The 6,000-nt window shown below is 41.9% G+C and overlaps 1 protein-coding gene and 1 long non-coding RNA gene across 13 annotated transcripts in view; both read right to left on the bottom strand.

The window, feature by feature from the left end:
* Positions 1–6,000, bottom strand: part of agrn (agrin) — a 593,620-nt gene that overhangs the window by 388,148 nt on the left and 199,472 nt on the right. The gene's annotated exons all lie outside the window — the stretch shown is intronic.
* LOC107833257 (uncharacterized) lies at positions 987–2,639 on the bottom strand. Its single transcript, XR_001658970.1, has 2 exons — positions 2,299–2,639; positions 987–1,405 (listed from the first exon to the last, which is right to left on the bottom strand). It is a non-coding gene; the product is annotated as an uncharacterized LOC107833257 (long non-coding RNA).

Raw genomic sequence — 6,000 nt, 5'->3', positions numbered from 1 at the left:
AACTGCTTCAACCTTTGCAGGCAGGGGAACCACCCCTTGAGATGACACCTTGTGTCCCAGGAACTCAACAGCAGGCAGCCCAAATTGGCATTTAGCTGGGTTCACGATCAGGCCATGTTCACTGAGCCTAACAAACAGCTGATGAAGGTGCACCATGTGTTCTTCCACAGAGGGACTAGCCACCAGTATGTCGTCCAAATAGACGAACAAAATCGGCTTACCCTGGAGGACCAAATCCATAAGCCGCTGGAAAGTCTGTGCTGCGCCTTTAAGACCGAAGGGCATCCGTAAAAACTCAAAAAACCAAAAGGCGTGATAACTGCGGTTTGGGTACATCTAAGGGATGCACTGGAACCTGATGGTAGCCTCGCACCAAGTCCACCTTTCAGAACAGGCGGGCAGAAAAATCCTGAATATGAGGAATTGGGTACCTGTCATTACTGGTTGCGTTGTTAAGACGCCGAAAATCCCCACAGGGTCGCCAACCCCCGTTTGCTTTGGGAACCATGTGCAACGGAGATGCCCATGGACTTTTGGAGCGCCGTGCAATGCTAAGACGCTCCATGTTTGCAAACTCCTCCTTTGCTATTGCTAACTTAGCGGTGTCTAGGTGGCGCGCTAGTGCAAAAACCAGTGGACCGACTGTAGTTATACAATGCTCCACTCCATGCTTAGCCACGGTAGCAGAAAATGTGGGAACCGTTAAAGATGGGAACTCTGCTAACAGACGCTGATACTCATCACCTGTGGCAAGCATGTTGGCGAGAGGTCATTGGCCGGGACGCCAAGTTTACAGGGGTATGTGTCAAAAGACACAGCATCTATATTAAGCCGCTATTAGCAACATGCACCAATAACCTAAAAGCACACAAAAAATCTGCACCCAAAATAGGTAAAGACACAGAAGCTATCACAAAGTCCCACTGAAACTGACGTCCGTTGAAACACACAGTCANGAGAAAAGGGAAAAAAAGGTTTGTGAAATGTAGAGTATTACAAATGAGATTCAATTTTATTGTAGGTACAAACTGGATAGCAAAATGAACAGTGAATATATAATATACTTCCTAGCTCAGACATCAGACTTGTTTGCCTTTACTGGTGATGAAAACTCGTCACTCTGGAGGAAAGGAAGACCGGCTCAGCCCCAGGATGACTGCAGTGTCAGGGTAGCCAACAAAGTTTGTAGGTAGATTTTTGCATATCTGGTGCTCCAGTTTCAAGATCATAGTTAAACCAAGTACTGTAAAAAAAAAAAAAAAAAAGTTAGTCCACGTTGTGATGATCCGGCAGACTGTGGACTGATGGACGCCATCAGCTGGTCCAGGTGCTTGGATCCAATGGAAAGGTAATCGGCACAGCGATCATGGCTCAGAAACACATCAAGAGGTGTTGCGATGCAAACCTGAAAAATTAAAAACAAAGAACTAATAAGCGTCCATATTTAGCTGCACAACGTAATCAAAACTAATAAATAATCAGCTGTTTTTGAGAGTTTTGCTTGAAAATAAATTGACAATATCTCAGGAAATTAAATGTTTAAGTGAAAGTTCTGGTATCACAAAGAAACTGCAAAAATGTTTCAGAGGTGCAACAACACTGAAGTCACTGAGTAAGAGTGAACTAAAATACTACTTAGAAAATGCATGTTAAAATCTGAATACTCTTTTGAAAGTGTGCAGCTGAAATTAATTTAAACTACTAGCAGGCAAAGCACAATGTTCGCCTAATATCTGTACCAACAGTAATACAAAAAATGACGCATATAAGACGCATTAGTTTATAAAAGTCGAGGCAAACCTAAATTTACCATTTTAAAAACAAAAAGCAGCGGGAGGATGTAACTTCATAACCTCATTTTCTAAGCAGAATCTCAGAGGAAAAAAAAGAGAAATTACGTTGGGTAAAGCAACAGATTATAGCAGCCAAGGGAAAAATTCACTCTAACGTGGATTATAATTATGAAACAGCAAAGGTAGATGTCATATTTTCGGGATTCGGAAAATACGTGATTTGTAACTTTTGTTCTGTGGGTTTTTTCATGTGGATCGGTGCCACTTAAACGGCTGTAAAGCGAAGGTTTTGCACATTAATCTGACTGACTACTTGTGTGGTTTGGATCGGGCAGAAGCGTTGCTGCTCTCGGCTGTTCTTAAATTACCGTGCTCGGTATCGGAGGGGCTCTCCGACTGCATGTTAAATGTATTTTATATAATTGTCATATAAACAAAAGCTAAGGAGTTGCCAAAAAATAATTTCATACTCCGTACAAACGCATCAACATACGTATTGACTTACCTTGTGCCGAATCGCTGCCTCCGTTTTCAGCCTGTTCCCGTAGCAGTGGATTTCCTCCTACAAATTATTCCACTGAACGAAGCGTGAACAGCTTCCTTTTAACCCCCGTCTTCCCATTTCTGACGCTGGGTCTTCAATATCCTCAAGCTTTGAATTAGCAGGCAGCTACAAACCATGTGTTAGCTGTAGTGGCAAGTTTTGGTTCTAGCCTTGATATCAGCAGGAAAATGAAAAAAAAACTAAGCACTGGATGGTACCGGCTAATTACTGGACACAACGGCACACCAAAAAAACTCGATTTTTGTACCAGTAGCTCACGGATATTTAAAGTTTTGCGTCTTGTTCATGGTACAGACCTTGCACCTTTGGCTAAAAACAATAGGAGCAAGCAGGACCCGGAACCAAGCTATGTGGCAAAAATTCAAACGGAAATACGTCACCACCTCTCGTGGCATATACCCCATTGTGAATATTGTTCTTTGAACTTTTACAAAGTAAACTTACCAGGTCCTTAAAATCTTACATTTAAATGTTAAACATTTGAAAATATTTTAACCTGTTGTTCACAGGTTGTCATTCATAATCAGGGGTGTCGAACTCCAGTCCTCAAGGGCCGCTGTCCTGCAGTGTTTAGATGTGCCACAGGTAAAAAACAGTGGAATGAAATGGCTTAATTACCTCCTCCCTGTGTAGATCGGTTCTCCTGAGCCTTGCTAATGACCTAATTATTCTTTTNGATGCAAAACTGACGTAAGACATCAGATGACCACTGGGTGCGTTCTTAGTATAGTAAACGAATCTTCCCGTTTTGATCAGATGCTGTATAGACTCGGTCACATTCACACCTAGTCTGTAAGGGTAAGCGTCTCCTTTTTTAGCGCTAAAAAAGAATAAAAAAAAGTAAAGTCTGATTGCTTTTTGTTGGCTGATTTTCTGCTCCATGTGTTGGCACATTTTTGATTCATCAGTGTTGAAGTAGTCATATTTTCAACAGAATCCAACGCAGCAACTACATGGAAGTACTTGGTCTCATCTGTGATTATTCCCCGGAGATGGAACTGGGCTTCCACATGCTGGAACCATGGTTCTGGGTTGTGCTGCCAGAACTCTGGAAGCTTGACAACGGCAGCAAAAACAGAAGCGGCGGTTGGAGCAACGGCCGCCTGTCAAGAAACTGGGTCCGAAACCACAGCTGGCGGAGAAGTGGGGGCAGCATCTGGTGAGTTCTTGTTAAAAAACATGTCCAGATGTTCGCAGATGTTCGGGGTCACCAATGTGGAAGTCAGCAGAAAAAGACGAAAAAGTGATTTGAATCTTGTTTTATTCTCAATGTCTTCCAACAAAAACAAAAAATGGAATGAACAATAACCGTTGGTGTCTTCACACCTCACCTTCTCCCCTTCACAATAAAAGCATACATTCTGGTGTGAAATATATACATTCTATCCGCCACAAATTCATGGTTCCTTTTTCCACGTAATGTAACCGGTAATGCTTTTGAATAAAAAAAATAATAATTATGTGATCGGTATCTGTGATCGGCCATGATTGGCCCTCATGGGTGATTGGAATCGGCAGGAAAAAACCTGATCGGCACATCTCTATTAACATTGATGAACAGATACACTTTCACAGTGTTTAATTAAATAACATATTTACATAATTCCATAATTTATTATACATTTAACGTTTCAATACAAGAAATAAATTGTCTTGTATTTATTTTTTATAAATTTTTGAGAAATGACTGTAGATTTATAAATCAGTCATTGTCAAACATTAAACATTAAACTACATATTTTTCTTACTTTTTTCCAGAGAAAAAATATTTAATACGGTATACATCAACTCTGCTATTGACACCAAAGAGTGAAAATAATTCTAACAGAGTAAATTATTTTTATTTCATTACATAAGCTGCATTAATACACTAATATTTCAGATTGTGATATTTAAAAATACACAAAAAGTGAAAGAATAAAACATTTATTTATTATACTGGGAACACTGGTCACAGGCAGGGCTTCAGTCTGCTGGTCACACTGGGAGAACTCCAATGACTTCTGAGACGTCCTGGTTCNAAGGGAGTTAACCCTGAAGTCCCCAACCTCTTCAGCCTTGGAGCGAGAAGGAGCTCCCCTGTGTTTCCCCCACGAAGTTTGGAGGTTCATCAGGAAAGGTTAACACTGGCGACCACGAAGGGACTTCTGCAGGTCTGTGGTGTTTCACCGGTGAATTCGAAACTCGGTAAAATAAACCGAGCAGAGACAGTTTAAGTAAATAAAGACGGCGAAAAGCTAATGCTAACGGGGGAAGCTAACGCACGCGAAGACATGTACGGACAGGCTAAACCACATTATAACCCGTTCGTAGCATTGACAAATGCTCATGAAGATGAGGAGGAAACGACTATGGTTACAGAAGTGGCAGAAAAACAGGGCTATGAAAGCTACAACCCGTTTGTTCACGACAATGAGCCCCCAGATATTAAATGGGAAGCTATATGCCACACCACAGCACCCTTCTCAGTTGCTAACACGAACCCTTTCGTTGAAGGGGGAGGGGTGACATCACCGAACCTACAGCGTCCAAGCATAAACCCGTTCACCAAAGCTAATTTCGGGGATTTCGTCCACAGCACACCACTGCCTTGTCATTACCCCCACCAAATAAGTCCAACTCAGCCTCTTCCTAATTACAACCCATTCAAAGACAATCTGCATGGACATTTAAACCGGCATACAGAGGCTCAGTTAACATCACATCAGTATGGCTGTGATCGACACCGGGCTACATCTGAGAGCGAAGAGGAAGGCGAGACGCGGGAAAAGATCCCCACCTTACGCCCTGGGCAGTATGATGGCACGACCCCTTGGAAGGAGTTTCTACACCGGTTTGAAAGCTGCTCTGAGGCAAATTACTGGTCAGACAGAACAAAAACCATTCAACTAAAGTTCTGTTTAGTGGGGTCTGCAGGGGCCATTGTACATCGAATCCCAAGATCTTCTCAATGGGATTACCACCGCCTAGTGGAGGAGATGGAGATCGCTTACGGCCCATCTTCAGAGTATGCAGCTGCTGTGGCTATAGAGCTAAGGCAACGGGTCCGCAGGTCAGGCGAGTCCCTTCATACCTTAAGCTGTCACGAGAGGACCCAAATTTGGGTCCTCTCGTGAATGACAGGTTAATTCATGCTGAAACCATTAAATCAAATTTAGCAGCATTGATCATCTCAGTTGACAAATGTTACATTTATCTCTGGTCTGTGTTAAAATATTAGCATTTATGGCGCCCCTGAAGCCCTGAGGGACCTGATGGAGCCGCTGACTTAATTTGGATTAAACAGAAGAGCAAATAATTGATATTCATTTAAACTGTATTTTTTAATTTGTTGTTTTTAAGACTAGTTGTTCACTGGAGATGTTTTCCCGTAACATTTAATTACCCAGTAATATTTTAACTTTTCCTGTCTATTAAGCATCTTTAATACAAAAACACGTGGGCCACCGGTGAACCTCCTCAGCGCCCCAACCACCAGGCTTAGCAAGTTTTCTGGGGGAAACCCTGAATATTATTCATACTTCCATCCGATTTGGACTTGAAACAGTTTAATTTAACCAAGACGTTTGTTTTTGATAGAAATGGAAACATGGCTGTCTCAAAAGATAAAAATCAGTGTAAAAATGTATCAACATTGAAAGA

Source organism: Poecilia formosa, unplaced genomic scaffold, assembly GCF_000485575.1.
Source record: "Poecilia formosa unplaced genomic scaffold, Poecilia_formosa-5.1.2 Scaffold352, whole genome shotgun sequence".
NCBI lineage: Eukaryota > Metazoa > Chordata > Actinopteri > Cyprinodontiformes > Poeciliidae > Poecilia > Poecilia formosa.
This window is presented reverse-complemented; position numbering and strand designations above follow the sequence as displayed.